The sequence below is a fragment of the Adiantum capillus-veneris genome, chromosome 30 (genome assembly GCF_014529385.1).
Source record: "Adiantum capillus-veneris isolate H3 chromosome 30, ASM1452938v2, whole genome shotgun sequence".
NCBI lineage: Eukaryota > Viridiplantae > Streptophyta > Polypodiopsida > Polypodiales > Pteridaceae > Adiantum > Adiantum capillus-veneris.
Genome location: NC_140960.1, coordinates 28,267,886 through 28,287,439, shown reverse-complemented (window position 1 = coordinate 28,287,439; position 19,554 = coordinate 28,267,886). Strand labels below are relative to the sequence as shown.

General features: G+C 42.6%; 2 pseudogenes; both read left to right on the top strand.

Annotated features, from left to right (window-relative positions):
- Window positions 1–17,160: 17,160 nt before the first annotated feature.
- LOC147417722 (uncharacterized) lies at window positions 17,161–18,055 on the top strand (annotated as a pseudogene).
- A 4-nt stretch (window positions 18,056–18,059) lies between these two features.
- Window positions 18,060–18,909, top strand: LOC147417721 (uncharacterized; annotated as a pseudogene).
- The last annotated feature ends 645 nt before the right edge of the window (window positions 18,910–19,554 follow it).

The following is a 19,554-nucleotide window of genomic DNA, read 5'->3' as shown; positions in this document are numbered from 1 at the left end:
CACGGGTTCCCTCCCAGAATGAGTGGCTTAGAGAAGCCGATGAAGAGAAAGAACAGCAAGAAGTATCCAAGAGGGCGTCCACAAGAGCACGCCGAAAACTAGAAATAGTTTCAGAACCTGAAGAGGCTGTGGACGAGCCGCTAAAGAAGAAAGCGAAGAAGAAGGCTGATCCCAAGCAAACCAAAAGTCAAAAAGCCGCAAGAATGGAAAGGTTGGTGGAGCAGTTTAGAGCGGAAAGAGCTCTAAAGGGGGACTTTGAAGAAATGTGGGTGCCAGACCCCACTAAAGTCGGAACCAGCTCTGCCAGGCCACATGTTGATCAATATGATCAATATATTAGAGCTTATGAGGAGTCGGAGGCCATATTGGAGCAGCAACCTGTCGAGCCTTATACTGAAGAGGAAGTACAGCTTTTAAAAGCTGAGCTGAAAAAGGACGGCAAGGAGAAGAAGGAAGTAGATGAGTCTACTGAACTTCGAGAGAAAGACGGGCAAGCAAACAAAGGGAAAGCCAAGATGTCTGAGGACAATCAGCCCTCTTTTACTGATGCACCAAGCCCGAAGAAGATGGAAATTATTGTGGAGGAGACCACAATAGAAATAGAAACAGAAGTTATGGAAAAGTCGGAGGCAGGGACCAAGGAAAAGGAGATAGATCCAGTTCAGCAAAAGAAAGATGATTATGAGGATCTGGTAGCGATCGGATACAGTGAAGAAGAGGCCCTGGAGGCAGTTTATGGGATATCCCTACGAAAACAAGATGATCGGAAAGGGACGAAGGAAAAGACAAAAGGTACAATGGAGAGTAAAGAGAAAATGGACGAACAGACCATACTAGAAGAGCCGAAGCCATTGGAGGTGGTGGCAGAAAGAGCTGTCAAGTTGACAGATGAAGATGAAGAAGACATGCACATGGTGCATGAACTGCTCAGCAAGATTAAAGAAAGATCCAGAGCAAAGGAAGTAGCAATTGAGACAGCAAAACAAAAGGAAGCAGAGTTGCAGAAGAAGTTAGAGAATGCTATGACTGAATCTGAAAGTCATAAAGCATCACTTTACGACGCAGAAAACGAGAGAGACGGCTTGATACTCCAACTAGCCGAAGCTTCAAGAGAGGTAGCAAGTTCACAGGAAGCAAAGGAGCGAATAGAAGATGAGCTGGAGGCAGCCAAGGATGAGCTCATTGAGCTAAGGGAAAGAGTCGAACTTCAAGAAAAAACAATCACGAGACTCAGGACCACCCCTAGAGCTAGCAGAGCAGGAACAGAACAAGAGGGAGCCCTCGTACCAGCTCTGGAAGATCAGGTCAGAAGTTTGCAAAGAGAGCTAAGGTTAGAGCAAGTGCAAAGGTTGCACATGGCAGAGGGATCATTGGCTGCAGAGGAGAGGCTCACATCAGAAAACCAAACACTAAGGACAGAAAATGAGGCCCTCCGCAAACAGCTCCAAGACCTCCAGGAGCAACAAAGAAGAGAAACAGAGCCACCACAAGAAGAAGCAGGGGGAGCAACCATAGAGCTACCAGAAACTGGAGAGGCAACCACAATTGAAGATCCAGCCCCAGTTCAAGAAGCGGCCTCGACTTCAGGAATCTCTGAAGAAGAAGAACAAAGGCTCCAGGACCAAATAGAAAAGTCAACAGAGGAAAGTGCCAAGGCAGAAATGGAATGGGAAAGGAGACTCCTCATCTCCATTAGACTTCAAGGTTTAGACACAAAAGTGCTCCATGAAGAGTGGATGCAACCCAGCCTGCCTTTCCCTCTGATGAAATTTGAAGTGATAAAGACGAAAAAGAGAATAGAGGAGGAGTAGTATGTCGCTCTTTACGAAGGCGACATCACAAAGGATGAACAATCAAAGAAGATTGTAGATTCTCAACCTAGATGGAGGAAAGGTTGGCTGAACAAATACCCAGCCTACCTCATCTACTTGGTAGAGGCTCCAAAGGAGATTCGGGAGGATGCAACCTTCTGCCCGGTGCCAAGAGTCAGAAACTGGAAAGAGCATGGCAGGATTGCAGAAAAGAAGCCAAATTGGCTTAATTATCCCAGGATGCCAGGACCAAAGGAAGGAGAGAGAATAGGTAAAGCCTACATGGTGAAAACCCTAACGGGCACCATCAAACTCTTTACTGGCTCTCCTGACCTTTCATGTCAGATGCTAAAGAAAATCTGCAGGACTCTCTTAGCATGCATTGAAGTGTTCGCGCCAGATAAAGCCACGACCTCGAGTCTACTATCGACGGCCGACACAGTGACGGATATGATGTATGATCTTTCATTGCAGCCATCACCAAAGGTGTTACATCTCTTGTACCAAAGAATTATGTTTTTGCCTAGCTTCCACATGCAAACATTCGAAGAAGCTTTCTACACCGGCTTTTTCACTCACGAAAGCAAAATATTCGGCCCAACCTTGACCATCGGCAACCTACGCTACGAATCACATTTGCAGATGCTCAAGACGACAGGACTCTATTGATCAAGCCTAAAAGTCATGTCAGGGACGACATGAACGCGGAGGGGGGGAGTGTTGAGCCAGCAGAGGATCACACCCGCATTTTTGCTCACACCCATCATTTTGTAACCATTGATTGTAATAAATGTCTTTCCGACATTAATTTTGATTCGAGCCATTCATTAAGTAACGGGACTCAATTGAGTTTCCAGCTTGTAATCCCGAAGTAATTTCACCTGTTGATGTAAATAATTAGAGATGTTCTCACCTCCAAGGTTGAGGTATATAAGCCAAAGTTTTGTAACCTAAAGGAGATTCAATTATTAATCAAAGTAAGTTTTTGAGCGTCGTGACTGTGTCTGAGAGAGAGAGAGAGAGAGAGAGAGAGAGAGAGAGAGAGAGAGAGAGAGAGAGTCTTATCTTCTTGCTACGCGAGCTACGGGACCGCCATTGGAGAAGCGTCACCACCATTGTGTTAGCAACGGTGAGAGCTACGCACAGATACCAAGAGTGTGCGCTATCGGCTTCTACGTGTGGTAAGTTCCTACGAGCTTCGGTGTGAGTTTTCTTTCAACTCGTGTGTCGGAATAGAGCGTGCAGCATATCTATAGAACCACAACGAGTAGAGCTACACATTAGTACCATCGGGGTCAAGTTTCGGTCACCGGTATTTTTCGGCCTGTCTTCATACGCGTTTGCCGCACGGAGTGGTTATAGGTTGATTTTGCAGTTCAAGTCTTTAGGGTGTTGTTCTTACCTAGTGTATAGACTTCCCCTTGAGTTTGAGATCGATTCAATGATTCTAGATCCTGTTTCGTATAGCATTCGTTCGTAGTACGGATTTCAGTCACTTGCGTATTCTAGAACTTAGATTTGATTTCCTTAGTAGTGATTGTCATTAGAAGGTCGAGTAGGTGATTTGACACCCACCTAGTTGTTTCCATGCGCCTGCGGGTCAAGCTCCGTCCTCGTCTGACAAATTCTGTTGTTGGTTGAGTTCTCGCTATTTAGCTTCCGCTAGCGGCGTAACCGCCTTAACACCATCTCATATGAATTTTCCCGTCTCGTCAAGCTCTTTGATAGTTGTGTGATCTGAAAAATCCATATCCTGATTTGGCCGAAAATTTACTTGCAAGTCACCAATTTCTACAAAAACTGCGTAAAACAGCATTTTCTCACTTTTTCCTTAATCTACGGGCTGAGACGAGCATCAACATGAAGGAATCTGAAAAAACTCAAAGAAGCAATATTTTTCCTCGTATTGAAGACTACAATTCCTACTTAAAAAACTTTTCCAACTTTTGATCTTAGCACCCTCAAAACTGGCTCCCGAGAGGTGTCCCGGGTCAAAATTTAAAACTTCACGGAAAAAATCAGAATAAGACCCTAGACTGTGGAAAAACACTGAAATGAACAAAATTTGCTCCAAACAAAATATATGTCAAAAAATTTGCAAAATAGTCCTATTACAGCTTTCAATGAGTCTCCATAGTCTTCTTCTTTCAAAAACGTTTAGGCAGACATTATTGACCAAAGTCTTGATGTTGGGTTGACTTTGAGAGGTGTGTGTTGGAAAAAAGAATAGGCTTGACTTGTGAGATAATTGCTATGTGGGCCCGACCAACTGGCCTAGTGCTATTGTGGTGTATGTATTCAAAGACAAGTATTGGGATGGTAGCTTCCTTTGTCATTATTATGAGAAGTTGACCATGTTGCACACTTATCTTCGTGCTCTGAAAGTGGTCTATACTTCAATCCTATTTTTGAATGGTGTGGCATCATCATCTATAGCTAGACATAGAGGGTAGATGGGATGTTGTTGTACGAAGAAACGATGAGAAGTTGACCATGTTGCACACTTATCTTCATGCTCTGAAAGTGGTCTATAATTCAATCCTGTTTTTGAATGGTGTGGCATCATCATCTATAGCGAGACATAGAGGGTAGATGGGATGTCGTTGTACGAAGAAACGATGACAATCATTGCTAACCCAAAGGATATCGTCAAAATAGAGAGAGAGAGAGAGAGAGAGAGAGAGAGGAAAATTGCATGCATGCCCGATAGTCAGTGAACGAAAGGGAGAGAAAAATGAAGGGGTGGCAGCTAGTGTGTGTGTGTGTGGGTTGGCAAAGATGTCCTACAGATAGTAGGTGGTTGGCGAGTGTGGGCCGAGAGAGAGAAAGAGTGGTGGATATGTTTGTCGATTTCCAGTGGCTAGTTGCATGGTAACGAATGAAAAAATGTGTGGGCGTCGTCACTCGCAGATGAGAGGGAGAGAGAGTCTGCAATGGTGGTTGGAGAGAGAGAGAGAGAGAGAGAGAGAGAGAGAGAGAGAGAGAGAGAGCTCGGGTTGGTTACTGTAGAGAACGAGAGTGTGTATGGTTGGTGGCAGTCGGTAACCGAGAGTGGGTGTGTGCACCTGTGTAGCCAACGAGTGGTAGAGAGAAGTTGGCGGCACCGCTTTGCATGCTCCTTACAATATGCTGCATGTCTTTTTTTTGTTGCTGCCATTTTAACGGACACACGTGTGTTGTTGTTGTTGTTTGTGTTGCCGAGCGCCACTATCAAAGGACATAACTCAGTGATAAAATTAAAGCAGCAGGAGCCCAACTTGAATAGGTGGCAAGCCTCAGACATTAATTCATAGAACCTTCCACTGGTGGGCTCACTATTCTGCACAAGCTTTTCAAGGAGGGCCACGGTGGGGTAGGAAGGAATTTAAATTGTGCTAATTTTGGCTTTAATATGGGCTCTTGCAGTAACCTTTTAATGTACTTTAACTCTATGGCATATAGATATAAGTTCTACATGGGTGAGCAAGCTATATAGGCCCACATGGATACCATTGATCTGCCATTGATCTGTCAAAAGTTGTCCCACTTGCATTGTACGATCATGTGATCAATTAGCTAGGTGTTTGACATGATTACTTGGTCTTTGGAAAAGGAGAGGCGGTTCTTGTATTCCCAATTAGTCCATGAGCCAAGATAGCATTTGCCATGTCCGTGCTCAAAATCATATTCTAAGAGGCTAGTTGTAAACAAATTGGTTGGATAGGTTTATGGTCAAGACTATTGCAAAGCATGGTCTTAAGTTTCATCATCAAGAGCATTGAGATCATAAAAAAGATTAGGCTTAAAATAGATTTTAAACAAAGTTGGCCATAGTAAATGGACAACCCATTATATATGGCTCAAGAACATTTGAGGAGTTCTTCATCAAAATTTTATACAACCTAGGCTACCCTTTTGTTCTTATCATTTAACAAGGTAAGTAAGAATCCCTCATTAATAAGGGTTAGTAAAGCAAAGTTACCAAAATTGCACGCCTTTCATCGTGTGTCATGTAGCATGATTCCAAAAGTGAATCGGTTATGTAGGGGTTGCTATAAGTCACCTCAAGTGAGGTGGCTGTACCCATAGAATGCTAGACATAGAGAATTTTTGCTTCACGGTGTCTACTTCTTTTGCATCCAATTCCTCTGAATTAAGTTGATAGTGGGGTCGATGGGTGGAAAAAGAGAGTATTACCGAGCCCCTTGCAGTATGCTCTGTCTTTGTTGGCATGCGAGAGGGTCATTTCCTCAACAATATTCCATGTAGCTCCATGAATCTTCTCATGGTAGCGGGCGGATGCTTTTGGCACTCCATTTCTTCCTTAGAGTTTTGAGAAATAGTCAATCTTTTCATGCATGAACAAAGAGGTTTCATCTCCTCAAAACACTTGTTATTCATGTCCACCAAGGACTTTCGAAAAAAAGCACAAAAACACACACAAGACTATTAGACCTATGTAGCCACCATGTTCATGTAGTTGGTATTGGAGAAATACAGCTCTATTAGGAGTTGCTAATTCTCTTGGTTTACCACCACAACCATTAAGAAAAATTGCATTTGCTGGATCCATTGTGTGTAGGTGAGAGTGGTGGGGGGCAAGGGAGAGGGGGTGATCCACTTTGTAATGATGCAAAGTAAAGAGTGAGAATGGCCTTCCATGCATTCAAATGATAATAATGAGAGTGTGGTGCAGTAAGATGGTACGATTACCTTCTTTTGCAATTGCATATGGTAGTTTTGTATGCATCTCCTTTTTTGGGGTGATGGTGTGTGTGTGCAATATACAACCAGTTAGCTCACCACACTATGAAAGATAAATATGGGAAAAAGAAGAGAGAGAAGAAGGGTTAAGAGGAATTTCCCTTAGATAAACAAGATACTCACAAGTCCAATGCATCAAATTAATAAGAAATGGCTTGAGTACATGAGAGAGGGGGAGGGAGGCTACACCATTTCTACAAGTTTATTTCACCACATAGGAAATTGTATAGTCATTAGTTGTCATATGTGTGTGAATAAGTAGAGGAAATTGGAATTTCCATCACCCAAGTGTGGTAGATTGGTTATCCCATCTTGCTCTCGAATAACAAGTCTCAAGTTGAAGATTCTTTTGACGGACCTTGGAGGTCTCTTGTGATTGCTCTTATGACATTAGATGCTACAAACAGATGCGTGGCTACCCTGCAAAATACCAAAAACAATATACTACAAGCCGTAAAACGGATAAATCTCCATACCTAGCGAATCCACGAGCACATAATCGACAATATACACGAATAGAGAGAGATAGAGAGCGGGAGAGAGTGAAAGAACGCGTGTAGGTGTACCTCCTAGAGCGGAGTGCTACGCCAACACGGCGAGAGAAGAGGGGAGATGAGAGAAGAATACACACACTGGGTGCAATCTCCCTCCGTGCAAGAGTGACCATTTCCCTCTTGTACGTATTTCATTTATAGATTTCTTAAATGGTCAAATTGAGTACAAACTGGCCGGCCGGTCATAAATGGCCAAAACTCATAAAAGAGCACTTGAATAAATATACATAAAATGTAATTTCCTTTTGCAATAGCCTAGCTTGGTCAAGCCTTTTCCACCTATCAACTGCAATAAAAGTAAAATATCAATTCCATAACATACCTCTCCGTTGGAAAGCAACTGTCCTCAGTTACGAAGATAAAAATATGTAAACAATACTTGTCAAAAACAATGATTAGAAATCTGTATCAAATAGTAAAAGAAAAATTCATAAAATTAGACAACATTCCTTATGCCTGCCGTCATCCACATACTACCTATTCTAGTGTCCCATACCACTAGAATAAGTAGTATATGTCATACCCCGAGGAATCAGGATATCATTGGTCATACTCATAATGTCAAGTCCCATTACATAAACACTGCCATGACAAAATAATCATCAGATACCAAATCCCAATCCAATTCCAATTCCACAATATAAGTACAAATCCAAATCACTTTCATTATGTACCCGGGTAACAAAATCATACCAGTTACAGTGGTGGCCAGTCACTGCAGCATGATTTTGTGATCGGTGTTGCCTCATGCGGCGAGTCTACACCAATAAAGCGTGCTGCCTAAAACGGCGAATCTGCATTTGATATTGTTTAAAAATCATGAATTTGTGATTTATCAATGTGCTGCCTAAATCGGCGGATCTGCACCAAGATGAGTATCTACACACTGCCTAAATCGGTGAATCTGTGTGTCTGTGACCAATGGACTAGGCTAAGCATTAAAAAATATAACAATTATCACATGTGTAAGACCAATTTGGAGCATGTTGGAGTTGGAGGATACTTACGAGTTGTTGTTTACTATCCTAGAGCACCTTAGCTCACATCAGTGTCGTTTATATATATATATATATATATATATATATATATATTCCAATATGTGCATTGAGAGAGATACAAGTAGGGGTGGGGGGGGGGGGCTACCATTATCACTCCTGCATGAAAGTATAGTTAACAATGGCAAAATGTGGTAATTTTGTGCTGAAAATATTGTATGTAATAAAATAGAATTGCAGCCTGTTTAAGATAATGCAATGTATGTCAAAAGAAGAGCAGTACTACCTGTCTGCTCTAAGGATACCATTGTATAAAAGGCTACACGTTGAACTCAATTGCACATGGAGGATGTTTATGACTATTTATACCAGAATTTAGAAAAAGAAATGCTTACAAAAACTTGCAAGCATATTTAGGGAAGGTAGAAATGGCAAGTCAAATCACTAGTATGCCTGAAAGTTTGTTGACATGAAACAAATAGTCAAAGATTTATCTGCAATAGTAATCCTCAAAGACAAGGAGTAAAATAATTGACGTCTGATCAATTGTAAAACTAATTGAAGCACCCACTAATTGTTTGAACAGGTGAAAAGTTTGTAATGAGAGTTGTGATGAAGGTAGAAATGGGTGGTAGTACAAAGGAGGGTCATGTGATAAGAAGACGAAGGTCAAAAAGTCAGTCCAAGGAAGAAGCTAATAAAGGGGATAAAATTTCATTCTAACTATATGACCTTATGTTAGCATTGAAGTTGTAAAATGAGTGGACAAAACAAGGTGACTAGATGTGCACATTATGGTTGCATAAATACGTGTGAATCCGTAAGTGAGTTAGAGACATGTAACAAAAACATATGAGGATCATGATAAAAGAAAACATTGGATTAATGACAATCAAGACAGAGATATAGACAATTGAACAAACTCAAAGTGTGAATAGTAATAACCACCGTGACATTTTCGCTTTGGCGGTCGGAGAAGAGATGATTATTTTCCGTTGAGCGGGGGATGTTGAGATTAAAATTGAAGTTTTATGTCGGGGATAGTGTAGGCATAGACTAGAAAATCTAGAAAAATGACAATTGAGGAAAAATAAATAAATAAATAAGTTAGGTGGGTTTTTTATCACCATAGATACGGTGAACGTCTGCCTCCCAGTTGTAACCCGCAGCAATTGGGGTCATTTCTTTCCAGTCAGAGTGGTTGTGTTGTGGTTCTTGAGACTGCCACCACGGGCCATATTCGAGGTGAGAAAAATAAGGTTTATGGTCGTCGTACCAAGCATCGGGAAGGGTAAGATTGGTAGCGGGGATGTGTTCACGTGCATGGATTTTGGCTCTGTGTTCTGATAGATGGTCAGAGAGATAGGGTGAATGCTCATCCCATCGATTACCAATGCAGACATCACGAAAGTCCGCAAACATACATGGTTTGTGATAAGTATCATACATGATGAGGATATTGTGGGGGTTATTACATAGAATTTTACCAAAGACATTGTGGAAGTGGTTGGGTAGTACACAATGAAATGACTGATAGACATTATGCTTGAAAGACCTGTCCCAAACTTTAAACATAACAATAGGAAAGTAGCCCCACAGTTGATTGAGGATGAGTGCTTTACGAGCCTGAGTGGTCTCCACCGTCGGTGAGTGTACTAAGTCGAAGGCATTAATGTAAAGAATTTTATTGGTGATGCGGATTTCTCCCGTGTGAAGTTATGCTTTAGCCCACTCGATGTTTCCGGGGCGAGGTGTGCCGAGGTCCGAAAGGCCACGAAATTCTGGTTGCCCTTCAACATATTCATGCCAAGCGCGGAGGGTGTTGGGTACCAAATAGTCTGTAATTGATCGACCAGTGGGAAAGTAGCGACATACTTCGATACCCCAGCAGATGTCATTGCCGATGGCGTAATCCTGCAGAATGGAAATTTGAATGTCGTGGAGGGCCATGAGAAAGGTGGTTCGACACACATAACTGAAGCACTTGCAAAGAGGCTGACGTGTCGAGTATCAACAATAGCACTACGTGATGATGGGAGAGGCGGACACGTAAAAGATCTTTGTCAAGGTACGTAAACTGTCAGGTAGTGAGTCGAGACCCGCCGCAAAAGCTTCACTAGTGTACCGTTCGTTGAAGAGCTTGCTACAACTATCTGGGGCCGACGACACATGTATTGTGGTTGTCAATTTTAATAGAGAAGGGCGGTCGAGAGAGGGGGCGTTAGCTACGGCTTCAAGCGCTGGGAAGGCTCTTTCTCGTGCTGCTTCACAATGTAGGTCTTGTAGGCTATCAACAATATCACCAATGCCTTGGCATTGAGCGGTCCACCTTCAGGACAGAAGCATGGTGTTTGCCTGCAATGGCTGTGTGTTAGTAGGCAAGTGAGGATTTTTTTTTTTGGAGAAGCTAGTGTTGCATGTCAGTTACTACATGAAAAGGAGAGAGAAATCAAGTTCGCCACGAGAGAGAGAGAGAGAGAGAGAGAGAGAGAGAGAGAGAGAGAGAGAGAGAGAGAGAGAGAGAGAGAGAGAGAGAGAGAGAGAGAGAGAGAGAGAGAGAGAGAGAGAGAAAGTCATGCAATTTCTCAGCTGTTGAGCCTTGGGAGGCTGTGAGTGCCTGTGATTTTATTGTCAAAGAGTGCAAAAGATGGTGATGTACTTAATATGTATGATCGAATCAAGCAACTCAAACAAGACAAACTCATTCAAGCCCCCCCCAGTGAGCAGAAGTATATAGCAAGCTTGCAATTACATTTTGCTAATGAAAAGAAGAACAAGCTAGAGGATGCACATTCTCTGCTTGCGGACAGACAGACATAGTAACCTACATGCATGACATCTATGATAATCGCTTGCCTTCTAAAGCTTCTATCAAAAGGGCGGGATTTGCACGGGATGATCTGAAAAGGAGCGGCACAAGAAAGCTCAAAGTTGGGCATGGTCAACTAACAAAGAAATCCGGTTAATCTTCTGCCGACATTGACGCTTCTTGATGTGTATTCAATAATTCTCCTTGAAATCCTATGATTGAGGTTGATACAATTAGGGTGCACTCCCACGAATCTCTCCCCCCATTCTTTCTTCTGCTTCCCTCTTTCATGTCCCCAATTAGCGCTGATGTAGTTGTACTACCCCATGTTTATGCTACATGCAGGAGTTGAGGCGTGTAAAACTAAACACAAACATCAAATATCGATAATTTGTGTTCTTCTTGAGTCTACTCTCTCATGTCTCTGAGCTAGCTCATCACCTTTCTATGATGCTCGGAACCACAATGCTTTCTTCAAAAACTCCAATTATGATAATAAGAAACCATTAATAATAATATTAGCATACTTTGACCATACCTACATCTACACATGCAACTATGCTACCAAAGCTACATAGACTCTATGGCATGTGAAAGAGGCTTGTTATAAACAATCTTTTAGTGGAAAATTAATACAAATTTAAGTAACCAAAGATTGTCGAGAGCAACGCATGCTAAAACTCATGAAAAAAAAAGACACTTATCTTCCTTGTAACATCGAAAGAGCATTTCATGGCTTTGATTCTAGATCTTTGTAATTTTTAAATTATCAAGAACATTTCCTACGCTCTGATACCACTGCTACAAACAGATGTGTGGCTGCCCTGCAAAATACCGAAAACAATATACTACAAGCCGTAAAACGGACAAATCTCCGTACCTGCATGCGAATCCACGAGCACATAATCGACGATATATACGAACAGAGAGAGGGAGAGAGCGAAAGAACGCGTGTAAGCGCATCTCCTAGAGTGGAGTGCTACGCCAACACGGCGAGAGAAGAGGGGAGATGAGAGAAGAATACACAAACACTGGGTGCAATCTCCCCCCGTGCAAGAGGGACCATTTCCCTCTAGTACGTATTTCATTTATAGATTTCTTAAATGGTCAAATTGAGTACAAACTGGCCGGCCGGTCATAAATGGCCACAACTCATAAAAGAGCACTTGAATAAATATACATAAAATGTAATTTTCTTTTGCAATAGCCTAGCTCGATCAAGCCTTTTCCACCTGTCAGCTGCAATAAAAGTAAAATATCAATTCCATAACATTAGAACTTGTCCTCTCATGGCCATGCGCACTTTGTGTGCGTGCATGAATAAGGAGAGGAAAGTGAGATGACATTTCCATCACCTAAGTGTGGTAGATTGGTTATCCTAGCTCCCTCTTCAATAACAAGACTTAAGTTCAAGACTTGTGAGATAGACCCTTGAGGTCTCTTGGATTGTTCCTACTACGACATTAGAGCTTCTCCTCTCATTAGTGAATGTGTGTGTGGGTGTGTGAATAAGAATAGGCAATCTTTCCATCACCCAAGTGTGGTAGACATTATCCCAACTTCCTTTTGAACGACAGGTCTTGAGTTCAAGACTCAAGCTGGGTTCATACGTGGTAGTGGAAGAGAGAGAGAAAAGGGCGTGCCTCCTCCATTGCACCATCTCATTGGCAGCAAAAAGCAAAGGGATTTAAGAACCCATCATTTCATGGGCGACCCTCCCCCCCTCGAAAATGAGGTACTTCCACCTGGAAGCTTGCACATCTTCAACCACGTAGGAGATTGGTGCAATTCCAGCCATTGATCTGTTGCTGACCACTCAAACTGCTCACCCTGCCTTCGCTTTGTGTGAATTCTATGGGTGAAAATGCATTGCATTGTTGCCGCCTCGTCTGAACCCACCCTCATTTGGTAACAGGGGCACGTCTATTCAAAGACCCTCTTTTCAGGAATCTAACCGAGAAAGCACTGGGTAAGCTAAAAAAATATATCGACCTCAACAGACACAATGCGTGGGATCTCTTTGCTCGGAGCATCCAGAAAGCAATCAAAACCTCGGTCCCCCGAATCAAGAAAGCTAGGGAGGATCACCTTTCGCATCTTACAGCGTAGGTACAATTGCTTACCTCTATAAAAGCCAACGGGCAGGCTACTGAGGATGAACACAAACGATGGCTCGAAGCAAAATCTAACCTTTCTAATGAGCAGTTAGAAGATATCAAAAAGGCTAGGCTTCTCTCCAGGGAGACTTTTCTGCAACCTGAAGCCTCCAATCAAGCTCATTTTTTTAGGGCTTTAAAAATCAAGAAGAGCCGGGGCCATGTCCGCTCGCTCAATGATGAGAACGGGATAGCAACTCATAACCAGGATGAAATGGCTGGTCTGATGTTGAGCTATCTCAGTCAAATCATTGGACGGCCGGAGACCCAGTCCCAAGAAGTGGAAGAAGCCAGAGGGACCTTACTTCAGAGTGTCAAGAAGGAAATTCCCCACTCAAAAGCTAATAGCTTGGAACGGGCATTCTCCGAAGACGAATGTTCACTAGCATTGCAAGCCCTTGGCAAGGAAAAGTCCCCTGGTTGGGATGGGATGACAGTGGAATTCTATAGAGAATTTTGGGATGATCTCAAGGCCCCAATCACAAGATTGGCCAATAAAGCCATGGTCGAAGGGTCGTTGGAGTTAAGTGTGAAGAGAGGGCTTATCAAGCCCATCCCAAAACAGATTTGTTGTTCTAAACTGAAACATTGGCGCCCTATAACAATGATGTCGGTGGACTACAAATTAATTATAGCTAAAGCAGTGGCCCTCAGACTAGCCCCCTTACTAACCAAGATCATCTCTTCCCATCAACATGGTTTCATCAAAGGAAGGTCCATTTATGATAACATCTTGGCAGCAATGGTGGGCATAGAATACGCAACTATCACAAAGCAGGAGTGCATTCTGTTGCAGTTGGACATGGACAAGGCTGATGACAGAATAACATGGACATATATAGAAGCCGTCATGGAAGCTCTGGGCTTTGGGCCGCGCCTATGTCGGCTGGTTCGTGTAATGGGGGATGGAAGCCAGTCAGAGCTCCTATTCAATGATAGAATTGTGGGTTGTTTTGAGGTTAAAAGGTCTATTAAATAGGGATGCTCTCTGGCCCTCCTACTTTTCGCCATAGGATCACATCCTCTAATCACAACGCTTGAAGCTAGTGCTGAACGAGGGGAGGTGCAAGGCCTTGTCTTACCTAGAAATATCCAACTCCTGGAAAAACTTTTTGCAAACGATTCTCTCCTCTTCTTGAAGGCGTGCCCCCATGTCATTAGAAAATCTTTGGAGATTGTACAAATATTCTCGGTAGCTTCGGGGTCCCAGTGTAATATAGAGAATTCAAGGATGATTTCCCTATCAGAAAATGACTCATTTGACCCTATTGTCTGGTCGGGGGAGATTGTCACAAAAGGGAATATCTTTAGACATCTGGGAGCCCCCTTGGGGGTGGACGTAACTCACAAGCAAAGATTCGAGTGGGTGCTTGAAAAAATCAAAACAAAAATGAGTAGGTGGGAGTATGCTCTTCTCCCATTCTCAAGTCGGATAAAAGTGATGAATGCCTTTATGATTCCTTATATTGCCTTCACTAGCCCGCTTCTCAAGATGGCTAAGTGTCACTGAAAAGAGTTCTTAAAACCAGTAAAAAGTTTTTAATGGAAAAATAACACGAAATCTTCCAGGCCATGGCAATGGGCCCATTGGGAATCAGTTGCTCGGCCGGGGAATCAAGGAGGCCTCGGAATTCTCAACCCTATGGCCCATGCAGAAGCTTGTTGCGCCAAATTTGTGGTTTCCTTGGCTAAACATGATCAAGTTTGGGCTGTCATGATCAAAGATATGATAGCTAAACTTGGTTCGAAGGGTGGAAAGTGGGGAGGGATGGAGGTTCATGACAAATTGTTAGCCCCGGCATGGTCTACTTTAAGACTGGGGGGCAGCTCAGGAGAATTGGTAAGAAAATGCAATAGAGCAGCAGGAGCCTTAAGGTGGGGGGAAGAAGCCAGATACTTCAAGAACTCCATCCTACATTGGTCCCCCTGGCTCTCCCAAGTTGTAGATTTGCCACAAACTCCCTATTGGATTGAGACAGCGAGGAAGCTGAATAATAAGGGTCTGAACCGACTTGAGCACTTCTGGGACAGTGGCAACAAGAGTTGGAAAACCATTGAACGTATGGTTACCCAGTACCAACTTAATAGCTTGGAGGTCTTCTTGTCCAAAAAGTGATGAAAGAGCTTGACAATCTAGCGATGCCAATCTGTGATTCGGATTTGGACTGGAATGCATGGAAATGGCCAGGAAGGAGTCTCTTCATACTAAAAGCATCTATCAGACAATGATGCAAAAGAAGAATTGGTCTAGCCCCCTTAACAAGATATGGAAAAAGAAATTGTCGGAGGAAAGGTGGGAGCATGTAATGGAGAACATGTGGAAGCCAAAGGTTCCGCAGTACATGAAGGTTTTCTTATGGAAGGTTATTTGGAGTGCTCTACCGACGGGGGTGAAGATTCAGGAGAGAGGGATTGGGTCTGATCAATGCTTGGGGTGCAGGGTAGCTAGTGAAGATCTGGCCCACCTATTCATGGACTGCCCATCTATCAAAGGCCTCTTAGGGAAAGTATGCAAGTAGGTCCAGAGAACATGGAAAATTAGTTTTTTCAAGACTGACCTATTCCTTGGAGGTAAAATTTCAGGTAGTCTTGCACTCCTCGTCAGCACAAAATTGTCAGATACTTCTTCTTTCATAATGTATGGCAGACAAGGAACCTCCGTGTGTTTGAAGGAGGTTGTGAGGTGGCAAGCTTCACAGAAATTATACAAGAAAGCAAAGTGCTAATATGGGCACTCGGACGCAAGCATCACTCAGAGGATTGGTCTATGACTACTTGTGCCTTGTTGTCAGTAGATGGAATGCCTAGGATGGGGGCAAATCTTGGCCATCGGTAAATAAAAGATCTCAGAATGACAAGAGTATGGACCTTGTGTATCAAGGATGTGGAGGCGGGTTCGTAGGGGTGGCTGCCCTGATAGCCGATGTAATTATGATCCCTGGAGGTTGTCATGGCTTAAAACGAGCATGACAAAACCTTGTAATTTTATGGGCTACTCAATATAATTCACTCACAATTGTGAGTTTTGCTTTAAAAACAAGTGATAAAATCACCAGGCCTGCCAAGCATAGTAGAAATTTCTTTTTGACATTCAATTTTTCAAGCCCCCTTTCATATGCTTTGTGTAATGCGATCAAATTATATAATTTTCCATATATAACGTTAACTCAAAGGTATAAATACAAAAAATGACATACAATTTCGAGATTCTAGCCTTGCCCTTTGGGAACACATCACTATGACCTTAGCCAAAAAGGGAACATATCACTATGGCCTTAGCCCTTTGGACATGCCAAAAAGGAGGGGAGGCTACTCTTCCTCGATTGCACGCTATATATAAGCTCTGCTTTGACTCAGCTTAAGCTCGCCCATTGTCTTGCTCTTAACTCTCCAGACGCTCACGTTAACTCCATAGCATACTCCAGCTCCGCTCATGCACTCGGCTTATCCCTTTGTCAGCTCAAAGCTCAAGTAATCACAGGCTACAACTTCTACTCGTCGCCTTCTACCCTTTACCATCTTCCATCTAGCACTGTATCAGTTTGCAGTAAGTACGTCTCTCAACATACACATATGTTTTGAAAATTTACCTATTCATAGTTATATGTATGCAGTACGTTTGGTATAATTATAATTCTTTTAAGGGAAAATTACCAAAATACCCCTCTAATTTATGGAAATTCCCAAAATACTCCTCAAATTTCAAAAATTATCAAAATACCCCCAATATTTTGTCATAAATTCCCAAAATGCCCTTCAAATTTTCCAAAATTTCCAAAATACCTTTGGCTGTGAGAGTAAATTTCTCCAAAAATAATTTTTTTTTGTAGCTTTTCATAAGAAGGCTAATTGTCTATCATAAAAGATGCTAAAACTAGAAATTGAGTTGGTTATGTAGGCTTTGGAGATGAATTGCATAATTGCCTTTTTTGGCGCGGTAATTTGTGCCAAATTACATGCTAAAACTGATCTCAATTGTCAAAAAGGAATAAAGATTAGGAAGTCTTGATACAAGGGTATTATGGGAATTTTTGAAATTTAAGGGGTATTTTGGGAATTTCCACAAATTAGAGTAATCCCACTCTTGCCTCCATGTTTGGTTCCTCTGGTCACTATCATCACTATCACTGTCTCCCTTTCCACCACAGCAATGTACCGAATGCCCGACCTGTTGCATTCCAACTAATGGACATGATTTCTGACAAGCAGGACCTTAGCTTTGTCGAAAAAGTGCCAAGTCTTCGAGGCTGAGATTCTAAAGCTATGCAATACACTAGCTCTAGCTTCTACAAAAAGCAAGGATAATGTCATTGCAAGCATTGATTTTGATGCTATGAACTCCCAAGCAGCTAGTGTCATTGGTTTCTATGGGGATAAGGTCATCCTTACAAGGATATTCAAAGAGAAATATAGCACCATCATCTTTAATACTTAAAATGCACTTAAGCTGCTTGAGATCTGGCCTGTATGCATGTGTTGATGCAGCTAGTAAGCTCTGTCTATTCTATTGGGATGGAAGAGACCAATTTGTAGAGGCCAGCAGAAAAGATGTGTCCTGCAACTTTGTGAGATACTTGATGGAGCTCTGTGAAACGGTCTTTGTGTGTGTGGATGGAAAGGCCATGGAGGAGGTCTCAATGAATGGAGTAAACATCCTCTCTATTCAAAAACATCGGACACAACGACTTCAAGTTTCCATGCTTAAAGAGTCAGAAAATGACTTGAAGCTGCACAAAGGCTTCCATATTAAGCTTGATGCAAACCTATCTCATAACCATCAATTGGTGGGGCTTCCCCAAGGTCTACACGGGTGTCTATTCTTGACTGCTTCTCTCAATGTGCCAAAGCTAGTCTCAAGAAGAGACTCTCAAGAATAGACACACCTGCCAATCTTCACGCTTGGATTGCCTCTCAAGCTATTAACTTCTCCCTCGATTGTTGTCCGCTCGACGACAAAGATTTCTTGCTACTCCTGAAAGTGCTCGACAAACACATCAGAGCCAAGCCGCAATTCTCATCTTAAGCATGAGGCCAAGCTATGTTGTTTGTGGAGTGACCAAAATGATCCAGAACAGAGGTTTTTATATCATGGTTCCATAGTGGAGATGGCTCATGTGGAAAAGGATGGTGAAGAATATGAATCAGGTCTGGTCTTCTCTATTGAAGTGCTTCATACCCAGCACAAAACGATAGGTGGGCCTCTTTACACTGATAAGTCTTTTACACCAACTGGAAAGGATACCTCCGAGTCTCACAAAACGGTTGGTGTCCCTATTTTCTTTGGGTAGCATTTTGTGTTGATTGTCAAGGATTCGGTGTCTCATGCAGGTTGCATGCATAACTTACTTTTCCCATCTAGATGGGGTGGCCTTGTCTAATCATGAGCCAGTGATCTTGAATGTAGATACAAAGCTCATATTGAACCTATCGATAACAAATGAAGGTGAGCTTGTTGTAGTCAGGCATGCTGGTGGTGGCAATACAGGTCTCCTAACATGGCTGACATCGTTTTGCAATGAATCTATGTCCCTGTACGGAAATGCAGCTGCAATAAGTCATGTTATAAGCAAAACTCACAGCAAGGCACTGAATGATGAAGTACTTGAAAAATGCTTGAAGGAGCCTCAGAGAAAATGGCCTGAGATGAAGTGTTTACCCTCTGAAGCAGCTTCAATCATGTTGGAATTTTTGTCAGAGAAACAAGAAGAAAATATTTATATTCAAAACCGCATAGCTAAAATTTGTAGAGGTATTTACAATGATGCATGCCAGAAATCTTTAATGCCTGCCGACACTTGTGTCAGCAATGAAATTTTCCCTGCTCTTCATGAGCGCAGCTGAAGAAGCAACTACAGCAACAAAGGGAAACCATGAGAAAAGCCCATGACACAAAAGCAAAATCTCTACCATCTTTTCGGTAGCTTGTTGGATGTAGCTGGAGGCAGATGCACAGATGGTGTGTGGATTACTGCGAAAAGTGAATCTGATTGTCTTTATGTGGTTCTTGACTTTGAGGGGCTGGGGAGTTTTGAGCAAAGCGAGCAAGAAGACATTAGGAAGAGCATTCATAGTATTACAAGCGCTTGACTCTTGAGCATGAAACTTTGCAACCGAACATCATAAACTCAAATAGGATAGATAACTACTAAAGCGTTCGAAAACACACTGAGGCAGACGCTTGACTCCCAACTCCCAACTCTACAAATCTGCAAACGAAGAGCAAAACCAAAACGGGGATAAATCAAACTAAAAAGTTGAAAAAGTTTGAAGGAGTCTCACCATGCATGAATCTAGAAATGAAGCCTCGCAGCAGGAACTGATCCATGAGGTAAGCGCCAACAAGTAGCCCTCTGGAACCACCAACGCTATGAGCAAGACATCGGGCTGGGTTGCAAGTAAGCGCAGGGCTGCGCCAAGCGCATCGGTTGAGAAAGGAGAAACCCTATTCGGTAGGCCTAGGGACTTGACGCACATCGTTGTTGTGTT